Genomic DNA, 21,124 nt, shown 5'->3' with positions numbered 1-21,124 from the left:
TTGGGTAGGTAATGATTTTTCTATGACAACTCCAAAAAAAAAATCCACCAGGACTCAGAAGACTCATGATCAATGGGAGGAAACCTTCACAATGATAGAACTATAGATTTCTAAAATAAATAACGAAAGAGGGCTTGGCACTATACTGAACAGAACTACTCAATAATGAGCAAAGAACTATAAAAATTAGAGCAGTCCTTTGATCAATAATATATAAATTAATAAGATAAATGTTAAAATAAGAGTAATGATAATCATAATCATATGATAATGAAAATAAAAGCTAATATTTATGTTCATTTTAAAGTATATAAAGTGCCTTATAAATATTTTCTCTTCTTACTTTCTCATTTCTGGAAGGTTGGTAAACCCCATTTTACAAATGAAAAAACCTAGGCAGAGACAGAAATTTGGTAAGTTGCCAAGAGTCTCACAACTAAGTCAACATCTGATGTCATATTTGACTTGAAATCTTCCTGACTCGAAGTCCAGCATTCTATCTGGATGCTGAATCAGCCTGATGTCACAACTTAGCAAAAAAATTCCCAAAAAAGAGCATGTCAAAATGTAGATGAATATCTCCTCACTCCTTTCTACTAATATCACTAGCTGACTTTGCTGACAGTCAACTAATAATGTTTTTAAATAGTGACTATGTCATAGTAGATGTCAGATTGTTGACTGATGACCCAGTGACAGGAGACACAGTCACATTAGCAAATACAGTGATTGATTCCTCTTCCTTATGGTCTGGTAAAATAATATATAAATGTGGGCTAATAATATTATTATTATCTGTGCTCTACACTTTAGTTTGACCCCTGCTAAATTATTGGAATCTACAATGAATTGGATTTGAATTAATGAATAGGAAAACAAGAGCTTATGTTACTAATGTAGTTGTTGCCTTATCCCAATGTTTACAAATACTCCAGACATTCGTTAGTCTCCTGTTAGCTATAATTGTATTATGAACTTAGAATTAGTTGTCAGGTTTATTATAACCTGTAACTTTACAATAGAGTCAGTTTCGTAGAGTGGTATTTTTATAGGGGTTTTCTAGTGGTCTTAATTTTTTAACCTTATAAAATATATAACTAAATTAAAAAATATATATTTATTAAATGTCTCCTCTGGTGATGACACTGGGATAAATGGATTAAATAGTCTCTGCCCTCAAAGAACTTTTATTCTCTTGGGAGATACATAAATGGGTTTCCCTCTTTGTGATTCTTTCCCTAGGTGATCACATCAGCTCCCAGGCTTCAACTTTGAACTTAGTTGACATGAACTACAATTCTCTTTCTACAAAATTTCTCCTGAACTCCAGATTCAGTTATAAACATCATGCTGGACAAAAGTTAAGGAATAAAAATTAACTATTGTATCCTCTTAAGGATCAATTTATAGTCCTCCATCCCCAACCTATACAGATGCTATATTGTATAGATGAGATAATTTAACATCATAGAAGGTCAGTGACCTTAAAACAGTTATGTAATGACAAATCCTGGAGAAGAAACCAAATCCCAGAACACTTTCTTCCTACTATATCACAATGTGGTATATTGACTAATGTTTGTGCATGTTTGTGCCTAGATAAGTTAATGGATACACATACACACACACACATATTCACATATAAATATATATATATATATATATATATATATATATATATATATGTTTGTATGTATATTTATGTATAACCAGTGCCATCTCCAATTGTCCTGATTCATATCTGGCCACTGGACCCAGATGGCTCTGTAGAAAAAAGTAAGCTTGGAGACAGCACAGCACTCCCTCATTCAAATCTTATTCACATGCTTAACCATGACATCACCTCCTTGATGTCACAGTCTTCTTTGAGAATGAAGGACAAACAGCATCATTGTCATCAATGTGTTTATGTATATATGAGATGCCCACATATATACACATATTTATTATATATATGTCTGTTTTACATATGTACATATAATATATATTACAATATGTATATGAATGAATTTTTAATCATTCATATCAAAACAAAACTTTATGAGAGAAAGATAAATGATATTTATTATGTCAAAGCACCCATTTCACAAAATCATTGGATTTATGAGTGAAGTGATACCTACAGATGATGGGACCAATGATTTGGGTCTGAAAGAGGTTTAAATGCATAATCTAGTTCGACCCCTTCCTTTAGTTTAGGAATTAAGAGCCTGAGTTAAATGACTTTTCCATGGTCAATCAAGTGATGACAAAGGTAAGATGTGCCTCTGGGCCCCTGACCCTGAGACATGCTGCCTCAACATCTCTGCACACTGCCCCCCCCCCCGAACCTCCTATAAGAATCAAGGGCTGAAGGAGAACATTAAGATCATCTAATCTAACATGTTCGTTTTACAGATAAGAAAATTGAGAGGAGCTGCTAGGTGGCGTAGTGGAGGGGCAGCTAGGTGGCATAGTGGATAAAGCACTGGCCTTGGAGTCAGGAGTACCTGGGTTCAAATTCTGTCTCAGACACTTAATAATTACCTAGCTGTGTGGCCTTGGGCAAGCCACTTAACCCCATTTGCCTTGCAAAAAAAAAAAAAAAAACAACCTAAAAAAAAAAAGAAAATTGAGATCCAGAGAAGTTAGTTGCCTTCCCCAAGATCACATAGAGTTTAGTAAGTTGACACACAGCTAACACAATTTTCCATCACTGAGTGAAGAAACTACTATAAGGCTGACACTCCCATACACAAGGCTTAAGTGTGTATGTTGTGTTTTCTATAAATGGAAAGTCATTAGTGGTTTTACCTGTAGCATGTAAGTAAACAGGATGTGCATTTGGGTACAGTGCTATGCAGTTTTCTTTTCCATCTATGCACCCAGAGAAATGCAACAGACACACTTTAATTAATCATCACGGCTCAAATTGATTTAGATCCTCCTACTCTCCCAGTAAACCATAATGCATTCTTTATTTAAAAAAAAAAAAGCACACCACAAAGTTAATTTGAGCCATTAGGGCCGAATCAGTTTATTTATAAACTTGCGGTATCACATTTGATGGCCCCAATTTCAATTAAATCATAAATTCAGGAAGGAAGGTAAGGGGGGAAAGAGGCACTCAGTCATTTTATCCTTCTCACAGACATTGGAAAATCGTTGTCTGTGTACATTTCCCATTGGCTAGGTCAGCGGGCATGTGTGTATTTATAATTATTCTGCTGGAGCACTTATAGATCTTCCTGAGAAAAGGTGCCATGTGGAAAAGACTGGTGTGTGGCTGGCAATCTTGGCCTTTTCCAGACTGAGGATTCATTTAGCTGGTCTTTTGTCAGCTAGCAATAGTAGAGTTTCTTCCCTACCTCTCCTTTGCCTTTCAGAATCTGCTATTATTTGACATTTTTTGACATTTCTTATGACAAATGGACTATTGTGAGCAAACTCCCAGTTTGCCATTGCTCTCATTTCTTGACAGCATATAACTATAGCCTGTGATGGGAAGTTATGAGACAGTGTGTGTGCAAAAATCTTTCTACTCATGCCCATTATATTTCAACTCTCCATTTAATCCTGTGCTGGCATCCTATCACCATAGTCCAGTCTAGCCCAGGAGAACTGACCTTCAGTGCTTGGGCATATCAGCACATAATTCTTCCCATGTGTATTCTGATGAAATAGAGAAAGGAAGTCCCTCAGAGGTCTGCTCTTAGATAAGCATTAGATTAGTTTGGCTCAGTTCTTATCAGTAGCTATTTCCCATTTTAATATTCTCAGCTCTGTTGATCCCTTATTTCCTACCCACAAAAAAGCATAGGAGGTTATTATATCACTTTTATATCATGTTTATATCACTGTCTTAGAAGTGATCCCTCTTACTTTGGAAAGGGAAGGAAAAGAGTCCCTAGCCCTAATGAACAGTTATTTGAGAAAGATGACTATTCTCATACAAATGGACATGGGAGACAACTATTTAAGAGGATGAGGAGGTTCATTTTTTTTTATATTCTTGCAAATAGTCTATTTGTAGAACTCCTCATCTCTCATGTGTAGCTTTCTTTGCATGTTTATAGAATGGTACCCAAATCTGGTCACTGGCATCAGCCTTTATCCCATTGATCTTTATAAACTATTGTCTCAAATAAGAAGAGGCAGAGCAGGAAGCAGATGATGAGAACTATATAAACTCTAATATATCTCAGTTTTGGCTTTTACAATTCATCTGTTCCTAAGCATGTCTACTTTTTTTGTTCTAATGTATTTGGACAGCTCTACCACTGCTTAGAGGAAGCATGTGTTTTGCCAGCTCCATATGGTTACATTTCCTGACTGTAAACTGCCCAAGTGTCTGTGTGTATATTAAGTGTAAGAGTGATGGTGATGGACATTTCAGCAGCATGACAATGCTTTATTATAGAACATTAAATTTGGGGGACCAATCACTATAGATCTCAAATGATGATGAAAAAGTCCCTCATGGAATGAGATATTTGACAGGATTCAGCAATAGCTCTGTAAAACCTTTCTTTTACCTAACTTAACCCATATTTTCATATTTTCTGTCTCACTTCAGTATTTAAGTTTATAGAATTAGAGTTGAGAAGGATCTTAAAAATCATGAACTAAAACCATTTTATAGTCAAGGAAACTGAGACCCAAAGAGAGGAAGCAATTTAAACCAAGATTCAAACCCTATCTTCTGATTTAGAATTGAGGGCTTTCTCTACTATATCATGTTATCTCCTTCTGGTATAAGGATTATATTTCTCTGTTTTTCTCTATGATGTCTGACTAGACTTTACTTATTTTTTAATATACATTAATTTCATTTTTTACCATTTATCCAGTCTAAATGGTTATTTCTCTAGATTGTTTTTTAATGAGCTAGATGGCTATCTTTACAAGCTGCTCAACAAATATTGGGCCTACTTTGAAATATGTAGGGAAAATTTGACTGACAGCAGACAAGGAAGACAATCTTTTCTAATTGAAACTGAAATGTATTATAATTACAAATGGAGTAACATTCTTCTCTGTCAGATCTCTACTTAGGCAGTAGTTGTTTGCCAGAAGAGAGCCTTCTTGTTAACTCTGCTTTACTTATATCTGGTGTTTTGGCAAATTTTAAAAAAAACAAACACAAATTCCTTTGAGTCAATTATTATTTTTTTTAAATTTGCCAAAACACCATTGTAAGGAAGCAGAGAGAAGACAGCTCTGAGATCAAGAATACATGGATCCTAGGCCCAGATCTACCACAACTATGTAATACTACAGAAACTCCTTCATTTCCTGCACATTCACATTCTTATCTGTTAAATAAGGTAAATGTTGATGTATGTTGTTGTTTAGTCATTTTTCAGTCATCTCTGATTCTTCATGGCCCTATTTAGGATTTTCTTGGGAAAGATATTAGAGTGGTTTGCCATTTTCTTCTTCAGTTAATTTTTCAGATGAGGAAACTAAGGCAAAAAGAATTAAGTGAATTGCTCAGGTTCACAATCATAGTAAGTTTCTGAGGTTAGATTTGAATGCAGTACTTGCTTGTTCCAAGTCTGGTGTTCAAACCATTGAGCCATCTGGATGCCCAAATAAGTGGAGTATAAAATAGAAAAGGACAAGATTTCATCTATACTGCTATTTCACAAAAATCATACTACTTTGAGAAAGAGATTTCAGAGGTCATAGAATTCAACCTGTCCCTTCTCAACAAGTCCATCCAATGCTTGGTAACCTCTAATGAAGAGAGAACTTGCTATGTCCTTTGTCAAATAGCCCATTCAATTTTAATAGCTTAAACTGTTGGGACCTTATTCTTTATATCACACCCAAATCTGCCTTTGATACCTACCCATTGCTCCTACCATTGTCCTCTGGGGCTAAGTAAAACAATCAAATCTCTCTTACATGTCACAGTCCTCCACTTAATTGCAAATGACTATCAGGACTCCTGAGTTTTCTCTTCTCTGTGTCATATATCCCCATTTCTTTCAAATGATTCTTTTGTTCTCAGGGCTTTTTAATCCTCTTTAATTTTTCTGCACATGTACAAACTTGTCTTTGTTTTTCCTAAAATGTGGCATTTGGAACAGAACATGGACAGCTAGGTGGAGAAGCGAAAAAGCACCAGACCTGGAGTCAGGAGGAGCTAAGTTCAAATCAACCCTCAGACATTTACTAGCTATGTGACCCTGAGTGAATCACTTATCTCTTTTTGCCTCAGTATCCTCATCTGTAAAATCAGCTTGTGGGGTAAAAGAAAACTCCTGTATCTTTGCCAGGAATACCCCAAATGGGGTCACATAGAGTCAACTATGACTGAACAGCAACAAGAACTGAACACATTGTTCTAGATGTAATCTAAGCAGGGTAGAAGACTCTTTTCTTATTGAGATTGTTTTTTCCTATTGTGTCCTTTCTGAATATAAGTTCACTCCTCTATTTACAGGGAGGCTTCCTTATATCCATCAAAAAAAAAGTCAGCAGAAAGGAATACAGTAATCAGATCTGATATATATGTAACATTTCCACACCCTTAGACACCCACTTGAGAAAAATAAAAGAAGGAATTCTCAACTTATTTTAGTGCCAAACTTGGTCATTATGTTTATACAATATGAATTTTTATTTTATATGGCATTGTTGTCATCATTTTATATACTGTTTTCCTTGCTCCATTTAGTTCACCTTGCATCAATTGGTATGGATACCTATGTTTTTAGAAATTATTTTCATTCATCATTTCTCTTAGCAGAGTAATACTCCATTTTGTTCTTATGCTAAAATTGGCTTAGCTAATCTTCAATCAAAGGGCAAGGTAGAGCATTGTGGAATGACCTTTGTCCACTTTCATACATACCTTAATGTAGCTTTGGGTAGAATTCATTATTTTTAATTTTCATATTACACTGGTGAGTAAACTCTCTCCTCTTCTCCTCTCCTTCTCTGCTCCCCATTTTTTAGCTAACATTTTCCATAGCTATGTACTTTGTATTTGTGTTGTTTTTGTGTTGTGCTGATTTTTTAAAATAAATATTTTATTTGTTTTCCAATTATATAGAACAGAATTTTCTACCTATCATTTTTGTAAGGTTTTGAATGTTACAATTTTTCCCTCCCCCCTCCCATGGAAGGCAATTTGATAAAACTTTACATTATTTAAAAATATATCCTTGAGAAAGAAATAAAATATTAGAGATATGAAAATTATGCAGTATATACGATAACTTTAAAAAAATTAAAGGTAATAATAATAATAATCTTTGGTCTTTGTTTAAACTCCACAGTTCTTGCTCTGGACACAGATGGTTTTCTCCTTTGCAGATACTCTAAAATTGTCCCTGATTATTGCACTGATAGAGTAAACAAATCCGTCAAGGTTGATCATCACCCCATGTTGCTGTCAGGGTGTACAATGTTCTGGTTCTGTTCATCTCGCTCAACATCAATTTATGCAAGTCTTTACAGGCTTCTCTGAAATCCCATCCCTCCTGGTTTCTAATAATGTTCCATCACATACATATGCCACAATTTGTTCAGCCATTCCCCAACTGATGGACATTCACTAGTTTTCCAATTCTTTGCTACCGCAAGCAAAGCTGCTAGGAATATTTTCTTACAAGTGATGTTTTACCCTTTTTTTCATGATCTCTTCAGGGTGTAGACCTTGATCAAAGGGTATGCACATTTTTATTGCCCTTTGGGCATAACTGCAAATTGCTCTCCAGAAAGGCTGGATGAGTTCCATCTCCATCAGCAATGTATTAATGTGGGAGCCCAAGCTAAGGGGGAGGCTTTGGTCTGGTGGGAACACCACCGCGGCGCCCCAGCGGAAAGCGGCTGTCTCTGGTCGCCCAGCCGGCTGCAAAGAGAGCGAGCCGGACGAGGCGGAGCCGGAGGAGGAGGTGGCCGGCCCGGCCCCGGCCGCTGGACCCAGCCTGGAGGGCCTCTTCACCTCCCTGCCCCCTCCCAAGGGTGCTGCCCTGCGCCGCCCCCAGCTGCTGCCCCCCCAGATGCGGCCCCCATCCCCCCAGCTGCTGTCCCCCCCAGCTGCGGCCCCCTTCCCCAGCTGCTGCTCCCCCAGCTGCGGCCCCCCTCCCCAGCTGCTGCCCCACCAGCTTCGGCCCCCCACCCCCCCAGCTGCTGTCCCCCCCCAGCTGCGGCCCCCCTCCCCAGCAGCTGCTGCCCCCGGTCGGAGACCCCCGGCTGCAATCCCCGGCCCCGTTGCCCTTCGGCCTTGGCGGCTTCCCCCCACCCCCGGGTCTCAGTCTGGCCGAGGCTGCGGGGTGGGAGAGGGGCTGGGGCTGCCCCTGCCGGGCCCCCTCCGGGGCTCCCCAAGCCAAAAAAGAGGACGACGGAGCCGGTGCGGATCGCGGCCCTCGAACTGCCCCTGGGAGCTTCGGATTCCGAGGAAGATGAACCTACAAAGAAAGCTGTTGTTCAGGGACCTGGTGAAGGGCCAGGTCTATCAGCTTTGCTTCCCCAACCCCAAAACCTGCCCACAAAAGAGACTAACCGATTGTTCCTGCCCTGTGCTTTCTCCGGAAAACCCACTGATAGCTCTGCCGATGGCAAGATCTCCAAACCAACCCCCCAAGCCCAAATCTGCTTCTTCTGCTTCCTCCTCTGCCCCTGTTGTGGGTGCCGCCACCACTGCCCCATCACCCTCAGCCATCAAAGCAGCTGCCAAGAGTGCCGCCCTACAGTGACAAGACGGATCCCACAAGAAAAGGATGACAGCGATGAGGAAGTAGCCCCTGAGAACTTCTTCTCCCTTCCAGACAAGGCTGAGCCTCCCCCTACCCTGTCCCTGCTGCTTCTGAAGAGCCACCCCCAGGCACAGAGCCAGATCCCACCTTCCAGGACAATGCGGCCAGTGCTCCCCTTGAATTCGAGATGGTGGCTGGCTCAAGTGGGGCTCCTTGGGTGCCCAAGCCTGGGGAGGACTACAGCGGTCAGCCCTACAACCAGTTCCCTTCCTATGGTGACGCTAATGCCACTGGCGTTTACTATCACTACTACAGTAGTGGCCACTACTCTGAGTCTGAGGCAGCCTTAGCTCCCCCCCAGGAGATTACTCCAGATGCCTCCTTCATTGATGATGAAGCGTTCAAGCGGCTTCAGGGCAAGAGGAAGCGGGGAAGGGAGGAGATTAACTTTGTGGAGATCAAAGGGGATGACCAGCTCAGCGGGGCCCAGCAGTGGATGACCAAGTCCTTGACAGAAGAAAAAAGCCATGAAGTCATTCAGCAAGAAGAAAGGTGAGCAGCCAACAGGCCAGCAGAGGGGAAAACACCAAATCACTTATCTGATTCATTAGGCTAAAGAGTGAGAGTTGGAGTTGAAGAACACCTGGTCAGAAAATAAACTCGGCCCTCCACAGACCCAAGGCAAATATGGATTCTAGCCTTCTGGAACTGATTTCCTCAAGGATCCCATCTTTCCCTTTACCTAGTACCAAATGGCCTGGTCTTGCCCTTCCCACCTAACACCTTTGGGAGCCCCAGCAGCTCCAAGTCCAGGACCTTCTTCCCTAGGGCCCCAGCCATCACTTACTTAAGAAGGAACACATTGGATTTCATTTTCTTAATAAAACCCTAGAAAATACAGCTTCCATATCTCTTGGGGCCAACAGAGACTCCTGAATGACTCTTCTAGAAACAACTGTTGAATTCTAGGTTGGGAACTTTGGCTTCCCAATAGGATAAGACAACTGATTGAATTCTGAATTTTGTTTCTGATTTTTTTCATTTTTGTTTTTGATTCTTTTGATTTTGTTTTTTAAACAAAAACAAAAATGTCTGTAGAAATATAACATCTATCCTGACAGAAAAAAAAAAAACCCAATGTATTAATGTCCACAGCTAGGTGGCACAGTGAATAGAGCACCACTGGCCTTGGAGTCAGGAGGACCTGAGCTCAAATCCAACCTCAGACATTTAATAATTACCTAGCTGTGTGACCTTGGGCAAGTCACTTAACCCCATTGCCTTGCAAAAAGCAAACAAACAAACAAACAAAAAAACCAATGTATTAATGACCCAGATTTCCCTCAGCCCTTCCAACATTGATCATTGTCTTTTCTCCTGATATTGGCCAGTCTGAGAGGTGTGAGGTGATACCTCAGAGATGCTTTAATTTGCATTTCTCTAATCAGTAATCATTTAGAGCAATTTTTCATATGACTGTGGATTGCTTTGATTTCCTCATCTGTAAATTGCCTCTGCATATCCTTTGACCATTTATCAAATGGGAAATGAGTTTTTGAAAATAAATTTGACTCAGTCCTTTGTTAAAAACACTAGTTGCAAAAATTGTTTCCCAATTTACTACATTTATTTTGTTCTTGGTTACAGGGGGTTTGTTTGTGCAAAAGCTTTTTAATTTAATGTAATCAAAATTATCAGTTTGTTTTTAATCAAGTTCTCTGCTACCTCTTCCTTGGTCATAAACTGCTCCCTTTTCCATAGATCTGACAGGTAAACTATTCTTTGTTTTCCTAGTTTGCTTTTAATATTTTTTTTATATATAAATCCTGCATCCATTTTGATTTTATCTTGGTAAAGGGTGTGAGATGATGGACTAATCCAAGTTTCTGCCCTACTATCTTCCAATTTTCCCAGCTTTTATGGAAGAGTGAGTTCCTATCCCAGAACCTGGACTCTTTGGGTTTATCAAACAGCAGATTGCTAGAATCATCTCTTGCTGTCTCTTTTGCACCACTGATCCACCACTCTATTTCTTAGCCAGTAATACCGAACAGTTTTGATGACTGATGCTTTAGAATATAATTTTAGATCTGCTGGGCTAAACTACCTTCTTCTGCACTTTTTAAAAATTAAATCCCTTGATATTCTTGACTTTTTGTTTCTTCATATGAATTTAGTTGCCACTTTTTCTAGCTCATTAAAGTAGTTGTTTCAAAGTTTGACTGGCATGTCACTAAATAAGTAGTTTAATTTAGGTAAAATTTTCATTTTTATTATATTACATAGGCCTATCCATGAGCAGTTGATATTTGTCCAGTTATTTAAATCTGATTTTATTTGTGTGAAATATGTTTTGTAGTTGTTTTCATAAAGTTTCTGAGTCTGCCTTGGCAGATAGACTCCCAAGTATTTTATGTTTCCTGAAGTTAATTTAAATGGGATTACTCTTTCAAGCTCTTGCTGCTATATCTTGCTAGTAATATATAGAAATGCTGAAGGGGGGCTTATGTGGGCTTATTTTTTTATCCTGCAACTTTGCTAAAGTTGCTAAATGTTTCTAGTGGTTTTTAAGGTTCTCTAGGTATACCATCATGTCATCTACAGAGTGAGAGTTTTGTCTCTTCCTTCCTAATTCTAATTCCTTCAATTTCTTTTTTCTTCTCTTATTGCTGAAACTAACATTTCTAATACAATATTGATAGTAGTGGTGATAATGGGCATCCTGGTTTTACCCCTGATCTTATTGGGAATGCCTCTAGCCTATTCCTATTCCATATAATACTTGTTGATGGTTTCAGATAAATACTGTTTATTATTCTGAGGAACAATCCAATTAATCCTGTACTCTCTAGTGTTTTTAGTAGGAATGGGTGTTGTATTTTGTCAGCAGATGTCAGCATCTATTGAGATAGTCATGATTTATGTTATGTTTGTTATTGACATAGTTATTCTAACAGTTTTCCTAATATTGTACCAACCCTGAATTCCTGGAATAAATTCTGCCTGGCCATAGTGTATTATCCTAGTGATAACTTGCTGTAATAGCTTTTCTAAGATATTTTTTTAAAGATTTTTGCACCCATATTCATCAGGAAAATTGATTTATAATTTTCTTCCTCTACTTTGACTCTTCTTGGTTTAGGTATCAGCACCATATTGGTGTCATAGAAGGAATTAGGCAGAGTTCCGTCTTCACCTTTTTTTAAAAGAATTTAGATTGAATTGGAACCAATTATTCCTTAAATTTTTTATAGAATTCACTTGTGAATCCATCTGGCCTTGTGAATATTTTTCTTAGGGAGTGCATTGATGGCTTGTTGAATTTCCTTTTCTGAGATGGGGTTATTTAATTTCTTCTTTATTTAACCTGGGCAACTTGTATTTTTTGTAAATATTCATCCATTTCATTTAGATTATCAAATTTTCTGGGGGGCAGCTAGGTGGTTCAGTGGATAGAACACTGGCCCTGGAGTCAGGAACACCTGAGTTCAAATCCAGTCTCAGGCACTTAATAATTACTTAGCTGTGTGGCCTTGAGCAAGCCACTTAACCCCATTGCCTTGCCAAAAAAAAAAAATCTAAAAAAAAAATTTATTGGCATACCATTGGGCAAAATGGTTTTGAATTATTACTTTAATTTCCTCCTCATTCGTGGCAAGTTTGCCTTTTTCATTGTTGACACTAGTAATTTGGTCTTCTTATTTTTTAAATTAAATTAAGCAAAGGTCTGTCTATTTTAATATTTTTCTTAAAACCAATACTTGGTTTATATAGTTGTTTTCTTGAACCCAATGGTGCATTGCATTTATCTCTGTTAGATTAAATATTATTAAATTTGGTTCATTTTTGTCTCCCAACAAGATTTTTTTCTGTAGTTGCAGTTTCTGTTATCTTAATTGCATTGTAAAATTTTTGGTGAGGCAAAAAATTTACAACTATTGATTAAAGGAGGTTTTTTAAAGGATGTATAATTTTATTGTGCATTTTCAAAGTTAATTCAGTGTCATTTGATTCTACTCAGTAAATATTCTGAAGAGTACCTAGTTCCATTCCCCCTCAAGCATCCAAGGTATGGAAAGAGACATAGTAAAATATAACAGATATGCAAATAAATACTATGAGCAGTCTATAAAATCATAAGTACCATGTAAAGTGTGATGAAGGAGCTCTGACTTGGGAGCTAGTCAAAACATCTATGAAGGATTATGAAGTCTAAAAGACTATGAAGGAGAAAAGAAAGGCAGGGAGGGGTTTGATCTTACATTAAAACTTGAGGACTCATAACATTTCCTTCTCTACTGTTTTTTTTGTACCACTTTATAAACAGAAATCAAAAACTTTAGCTTTATAGAGCAATATTTTTTTCTTTTTAATAAATGAGAATAAAATGGGAAAATGCTATCTTGTCATTTTTCATAATACATATAATAAGACAGTTTTCTACCTTGCACTGGTAATTTTTATATTTTAATATCATATTTTTGTCTCCCTCCTACCAAGAATGAGAGGGTTGCCACCAAAACTTTGTTTTCCTTGTGTGAGGAAGAATTTAACAGTTATTTAAAAAGAATTTTTACACATTGACATAAAAATATTGGCAAAAAAGTCAAAAAGAAAAAGAGCATTATTTGTGAAACCATGAATCTATATTATGTACATTTTGATCTTTTTTAAAATCATATAATAAATTTAATATTATTTTCATAGCTATGCTACTTGTGTGTATTTTCTTCTAAGCTTCCTTCTGTTCTCTGGGGCATTAAAAGCATACTTTAGTGATCTTTTCTTCCTTATTTTGGGCAGTGTTATCAATAGTGTACCTCCTTCAAAAAATAAACAAATCTTTTCAACAAAACACTAAGTTTTTAATTTTCTCATAACTCACAAGAGAATGTTTTACTTGAAAACTTGTGTTTGTTCAAAGGTCTCAGACCTCATGTATCTGCTGTGGAGATCTCTATTTTTTGGTCAGAAAAGCTATATCAAGGAAAGTCACAGACTTGTTTGAAGATGTGTTTTAGTATGTTGATGAAAGCCCTCTTCTATCTGTTTGTCTTCAACTTACCTTTCTGACTTTATCTGACATTGTATTTCCTCTGTGTCCTTTATGCCTCAACCAAAAAGGACTTTATTTCCACATTTTGTCCAGAATGGCACAGACACAAACTATCCTTCTCCCATGCTTAAGGAATCTCTGCCCTATTGAAATCATTCCCCAGTCCCCTTCAGAATTTATTCTTTCTCTCCCCCAATTCTATTCTTAAATAGGGTACCTATATGGCATGTATATGTGTATGAATGGCATGCATGTGTATTAGCACATATATGTGTTTATGGGGAGGGGTGTGTGTGCATGTGTTTGTGTGTCTGTGTGTCTGTGTGTAGGGCCAGTTAGATGCTACATTGGATAGAGTTCTGGGGTCAGGGAAACTATAGTTGAAATCTGACCTCAGAAACTTGCAGCATGACCCTGGTCAAGTCTCTTCACCTTCTGACTTAGTTTCCTCATCTATAAAAAGAACTGAAGAAGGAAATAACTAACCTCTTCAGTATTTTTACCAGGAAAATATCAAATGGGGGTCCCAGAGAGTGAGACATGATTGAAATGACTGAACAAAAGTAACTGTAAATTATATATTTTTGTATATAATGTATATATAATATATGGATGTTATATATCCCATTATATTAAATCATTAAAATTATCTGTTCATGTTTTCCCCTCGTAAAGACATCCCTACACACTAAACAATTACTAAGCTTCTGTTTTATTCAATTGTTCTGATATATGACATTTATATATATAAGACATATATATACATATATATGACATATATATGTATATGTGTGTATATATATATATATATATATATATATATATATATATATATATGTGTGTGTGACTTATTGACCAATAGGATAATAATACCAGGATAGGATCAGCACTAGTTAATAGCTATGATACACAAAACAGGATAGTCACTGTGTCAGTCTGGAGGGGAAAAGCCATACCCTCTTAGATGTGACCAGAGTAGGATTCTTGGAGAAGTTACCAATTGAGTTGCACTTTACAGAAGGGGAAAGAAATCACCAGATAGAGAGGTGAGCCTAGAGATCAACAAAGCAAGATATATTTTTAAAGAATAAAAGAATTACAGAGTAATTCATTTTGGTTGGAGGATAGAGTGAGTCAGGAATGATTGCTTCTTTTTTTTGCTTCTCTTTGGACAGAGAGGCTACTTAAACAAATACTCTTCATCAATATTCACTTTGGGAAGATAATCATCTGGCCTTATGGAACAAGGCAGAAGAAATCAATTGGAGAGAATCCTGAAGTTTCTGAGGTTAAGAATTATTTTGGAGACTGGGGGGAGGAAATTCCAGATAAATTACTCTTCATTATTGGAAATGGCAGACAATGCCAGCGTCTTTGCTAAGAAGCTAAAAACACTCCAGGGACCACATTGACATAATGTGGTCCCTGGGGTCAGGAGGAATTGGATGAAAATGAAAGACTAAATGACAACAAATATTCCTGAAGTGATTAGGACTGGTCCTGGAATTTGTGTCAAGAGGAGGAAACTCCCTCTATCAAAGCTGATCAGCAAGTTTATCTTGGAAAATTGTCTAGATCACTGAAAGAAAAGTAAGGAACTCAAGAGCCCCCGGCTTGTAGGAGGTAGGATTAGAAGTAAAGTATTTATGGCTTTTCTAGTTAGAACTCAATCCACTACTCCCTAAAAAGAAACCAAGTGTAAAAAGAGAGCCTCTAACCTCATGTGTCATCAAAAAGGACTTTTCCTCTGGTTATTTAACTTGGTTGTTGTTTAGTCCTTTTCAACTTTCCAACCATAAATGTCAACATTGCCCATGGTGTTTTTCTGGCAAAGATACCAGTGATTTGCCATTTCTCCTTCTCCAGTGAATTAAGGCAGAGTTAAGGTGACTTGTCCAGGATCACACAACTAGTAAGTGAGGTCAAATTTGAACTCAGGTCTCCCTGACTTCAGGCCTGGTGCTCTATCCATTGAGTGACCTAGCTAATTCTCCCGGAGAGGAGGAACAGACTGATCTTTGATCTAAGAAAGATGACCAAACAACTACACTTTAATTAATAATCTGCTAACATAATTCAATTACATAGAGAAAAAAGAGCAGAATGAGTGTCTTCAAAGTATTTGAAGGCTAGTAATGGGAAAGTGGTATTTATTTTTTTCTGGCCACAGAGGGCAGAATAAGAATTGACAGAAGTTATCAAAAGCTGGATGCATGATTAATATAAGAAAAACAAAACCTTTCTAAATACGGAAGGCAGCCTTGGTGTAGTGGAAAAGAATAGAAAAAGAATATAGAGCCCACAAGGTTTTGCTCAAATCCCTGCTCTGCTGTGGGACTTTTGTCAGGACTCTTTACATCTCAAAGCCTTGATTTCCTCATTTGTAAAGTGAGAGGGTTGGATCAGAAGACTTCCCCTTCAGCTCAAAATTTATCATCCTTTGAACAATTAAAGTTAGCCAAATGAAATGGGATGTATCTCTAGGTCTCCTGTCACTAGATGTAAAAGGGAACAAATATTTGATCATGGGCTTCTTGTATTGATAGGAGATAAATTAGACCCTTTTTATTCCTCCCTCCTTTTCCACCTGGCTGCATTCTTTGTATTATTTTGAACTTCTCCATCATGCTTTCAGAAGACTTATCACTGGAAAATATCATCATCTTGCAAGATTGAAACAGTCTTGGTACTCATAAATTATCCTTGCCATGTGGTTTCTGATTGGAGGGTCTACTCATGAACTCCAAGTCAGGTATCTCTTCATTTTCCACCTGGCTATACTACTTTAGAACTCCTTAAATTTCCCCTTATTTTTGTTATCTTCCCCCGCCCCATTAAATTATAAAGCTCCTTGAAGGGAGAGACTGAATTTCTGTTCTATATTTGTTTCTCCAGTACTTAGTACAATTCTTAGTAGATGCTTAATAAAGTTTTATTGACAGACAATCTGTTACCTTCCTTCCAATTCTGAAATTCCTTCATTCTGTTAGGGGAGTGATCCTATTAGTAATAATAATAAACTAATAGATCACAATTTATTTATAGTTTTAAAAAGCTATTTCTTTGTAAGTTAATGCCACAGATCTCAGCCTAATATTTTTAAACTGCCTAATTAACTAGAAATTTTAAAAAATCTAATTAGGTTATTCCAAGAGGTAATAGTGACCTCCCTATCCCTGAAGGTCTTCTAGAACAAAGGGGTCAAAGATTTCTCTAGTGTCCTCCCACCCAGTATGCTCAAATGAAGCTGAGTCTGATTAAAATAGTTAATAATTAAGATGGGAAATATTTAGAAAAATAAACAAAATGCAATAAAACATAAATGATATTATTTGTGGTTTCCTAATAGTTAATATAATAAGTTAATATGAGTACTTTCAGGGATTCTTATTATGTTTTAATGTTCCATTTTCTATATGAGTTTCATATCATCATTCCTAAAGGGACTAGAGGATCATTTGAAGAGGCTTTTTTTTTTAGCTGGAAACAATGACTTCTAAATCCTTTCTAAAAATTCAGTGATTTTAATATTGTTACTATCATCTTTAAGTCACCTGAAAGATTTCCTAAGTGTCCCTTGGGTGCTGAGTACTTTGTGTGTATCCTGGGGGAGACAGAGAGTACAGAGAATTAATAGTACATGCATGGCAGGAGTCTGTAGTTCTGTAGATGGATATTATATATAAAGAGAACTAAACTCCACAGTATTAACATAGGTTTATTAGAAAACTGTAAAATATTTTCTGTAAATAGCAATAAGGGCAGCTATGTGGCACAATGGATAGAATGTCAGGAGTGGAGTCAGGAAGAACTAAATTCAAATGTCTCAAGACATTTCAAAAGGGTCTCAAATCCTTGCTAGCTAACCCTTTTTGGCTCAGTTTACACATCTGAGAAGTAAACTGGAGAAGGAAATAGCAAAGATACTCTGATAACTTTGCAAGGAAACCCCAAATAGGGCCATGAAGTGTCAGATTCTGCTGAAAATGACTTAACAATAACAAATAGCAATAACCATCAATGTTAATAATTAATGACAAATAGCTCAGTGTGGTGGGAAGAGCTTCCCACCCAGAGACAGTAGGGCTAGGGTCTCCAATTCAACTTCCTAACCTTAATAGATATGTGAAAATGAGCAAGTCATTTTACCTCTCCATCTGGAAAATGGGGAAACTCAAACTTAGAATACCTGCTTCACATGATTGTTGTGCTTTGTAAACTTGGAAAACTTGATCACAAGGTTGTTGTGAAGCAAGAACTTTGTAAGCTTTAGAGATTTATAGAAATGTATAGGAAAATGTCATTTTTCAGTGACTTCAAATGAGAAAATGAAGCCCAGAATAGGGAAATGTCTTGCTCAAGGACATTCATGAGAAGTCACTTATAATGTTCTGCATGACTGCATTCTTTCCAATATATCATCTTGATTTAAAGGATTAAATAAATAGTCCAACCTAACTCAACAAATCCTTTCTCCTTGGCTGTGCTCTGCACATTAACACCTAAGACATTATCTTTGCAAATGTAAGCACTTGAGTTTCTTTATAAAAACCATGTAATTCTTACCATCATATTCATCACTCATGCCTCCTTCATTCTCAAAATTGCCTCTAGTATTTATTCTATAGGTCACCAAAATGACCCCTTATCCAAACTAAATATTTTGAGTGTAGCCTTAAATTCAGATGCTCTTTCCCATAGGTAATTTTAAGGTATCTGTATATTAGGGGTTCCAATAAAGAGGTTGTTTGCAGAACATTAATAGAATATTTCTTTCATTGGACAGTCATAAAAGCCATATTCAACACTTTAAAGGTTTATAGTCCTTTAGGATATGTGGTGAACACCAGATTCTAAGACAAAAAGCCATGCCTGGAGAAGAAAAAGTCTATAGTGGCTCAGAATTTGATTACACATTAAATATTTTTAAGATTTCCACCAAAAAGGAATCATTTGTGTGGAAATTCAAAGAAAATTTGGAAGACTTTTTTTCAATAATTTATGTTTTCTCAATATATGCATAAAATGTATTGTTCTTCTATAGCTGTGTTTCTCTCTTCTCATGAATTTTGTTTCAGTCAAAGTGACCTCTGGGATGTTTTCTAGACTTGACATTTCATTTGCCATTTGTGGACTTTTGTATAGACAGTCCCTCACAATGTCCTCCCTAGTGAAATCCCTGGCTTCCTTTAAAGCACAATTCAAATGCTGCTTTCTAAACAACAAGACCGTTCCTGACCACACTCAGATGTTAGTTGTCCTTTCCTCCATCCCCTAAAATCACTTTCTATACATTTTCTGTTTCATTATCTGATTATAGTCATTCTATCCTTTCCCCCCACAATGTAAGTACCTTGAAATCTGGTATTGATTTGATTCTTGCTTATTTTTGTATTGCCAGTGAGTGGGATATTCCCTCTTAAGAGTTAATACTCCTAATGAAGTCCTCTCAGGGTTAAAAATCATTAAAACAAAGACAGATTATTGCTCTTAGACTATTCTTAGAAGAAAGAGGGAGAGAGACCTTGTGTTCTAAGCCAGGCACCCTCCCGATTCTATTAGGGGGGAAATAGTGGACTATTTCCAGAGAGACCTTGCATTTTTAGTTAGTCACCTATTTGATGATAAAACTATCTTAACTGGGAGAACAGTAGACTGTTCCCATGAGAAAAATCCTCTTGTTTGATGGTAAGTAGACTGTTATTTCAATAGGATAATTATAATCCCGAATGTTATTCTTATCATCTGGATGGTGAGGTAATATTTTATGAAAACCTTTCATTCTTTTCTTTGTTTCTGGGGTAGATTTTCACAAGTACAGTGTAACTCTGAAGACTAACCAATGAGTTGACAGAGAGGGATGATAGGAATGAGGAAGGGATCATTTTAGGCCATATAATCTTGCTTGACTGTCAGTTCAGGGCAGCTTCTTGATCTTCACTAACTTTGTGAGACTTGAAGTGTGCCCTTTTCTCAAGAAAAGCCAAAATAAGCCTTTTTTTTTGTTCAGAGGAGTCTCTATATTTTTTTAAGTGGACTTTTATCCCACACACTAGTAAAGTATTTGTTTGACTTAAAGGAAATGTTTTAACATTGCTTGCTACATTGAATTGCTGTTAGTTGTTAATAGTCATTATTGTTAAGGGTGATTTCACTAGCTCTTTTGACAAAGTTGGATATGATTTCAAAAAAACATAGCATAGGAGTTAGTTATGAATTTTGAAGTCATAGGCCTGAGTTCAAATTTTGCCTTTGAGATTTATTAGCTAATAAGTGGGCTTTCTCTTTAAAAAGTGGGGAGAAGAACAAATTACTTTCCTGTCACTTATCCACCTTACTAATATGCTAAGAGATAGATAGTTATGAGCTGTAAAATAAAAGTGCCTTGATCAGATTAACTATGTGTTTCCAAAAACTTTATACACATCTCATTCCAATTTTATAACCACCCAGTGAATTGGTCACAGATGAGGAAACAGAGGCTTAGGAATATTAAGGGACTTGACAAAGTTTACACAACTACCAAGTAGAGAGTTAGAACTCAAGTCTTTACTATAATACTAAAACAGAAATATATAAATAATAAATGAGAATATGATAGGATATCATCAAATCTCAGAGGATGCTATTAATCACCCATGATCTGCTTTGTTGGAGGTAGCAGTACCTGTATGTGCAATTCTTTAATAGCCACTTAATATGTCTTGTTCCTTATAGTTTACGAAGTACTTTGTATATATTATTTTTTTTAAGTTCCATCTTCCATATTGCCTTTTATTTACAGGTGATGGAACTAAATCCCAGAGAGGAGAAATGACTGGTGTACTGTCATGCAGATAATTCCAGAATTAGAATTTAGGTCCTTCTCAGAACCTTTCCTCTGTCCTTCCAATGAATTCTTTGAGAGGAAAGTTAAAAGAAGCCAAGTATATTGTTATTGTCAGAAAATATATATTCCTTGATGTTAAGGATCATTTCCCACAATGCCTTTGTAACACCAATGCCTTATACATAATAGATCCTTAATCCTCTTATATTTGTTTGTTTATTATTGTTGCTTCTTATTGGATACCAGAAAAAATACCAGTTAGACTCAAAAAAAAGAATTATATACCAGCAATGAACAAAAAGGTTTTTCTTATTTTGTTTTTTCATTTGAGTCTGTTTTTTAATGTAAATGTCCAGAAGTTGAATCTTTACAAAAATAATGAATTTTTGATTGGGGTTTTTTTGGTACAGAAAATTACCTGTGATCTCTGTATCTGTTTCTTCTCTACTGTTGCCATCTTTGAGTTCTCCTGCTTCGTCTCCTTCTGTAAGACTAAAGAATTAAGCTACTCATAATTTGTGAGAAAACTGCAGAGATTGCTTCTGACTT

General features: G+C 36.8%; 1 protein-coding gene and 1 pseudogene across 2 annotated transcripts in view; both read left to right on the top strand.

The window, feature by feature from the left end:
- The window catches only part of LOC141508420 (disks large homolog 2), a 2,787,507-nt gene that overhangs the window by 1,249,912 nt on the left and 1,516,471 nt on the right, over positions 1-21,124 (top strand). The window lies entirely within an intron of this gene.
- Positions 7,749-9,388, top strand: LOC141510237 (proline-rich protein PRCC pseudogene; annotated as a pseudogene).

This window comes from Macrotis lagotis, chromosome 1 (assembly GCF_037893015.1).
Source record: "Macrotis lagotis isolate mMagLag1 chromosome 1, bilby.v1.9.chrom.fasta, whole genome shotgun sequence".
NCBI classification, from domain to species: domain Eukaryota; kingdom Metazoa; phylum Chordata; class Mammalia; order Peramelemorphia; family Peramelidae; genus Macrotis; species Macrotis lagotis.
Note: the sequence above shows the minus strand (reverse complement) of the source record. Positions and strands in the feature narration are given on the sequence as shown.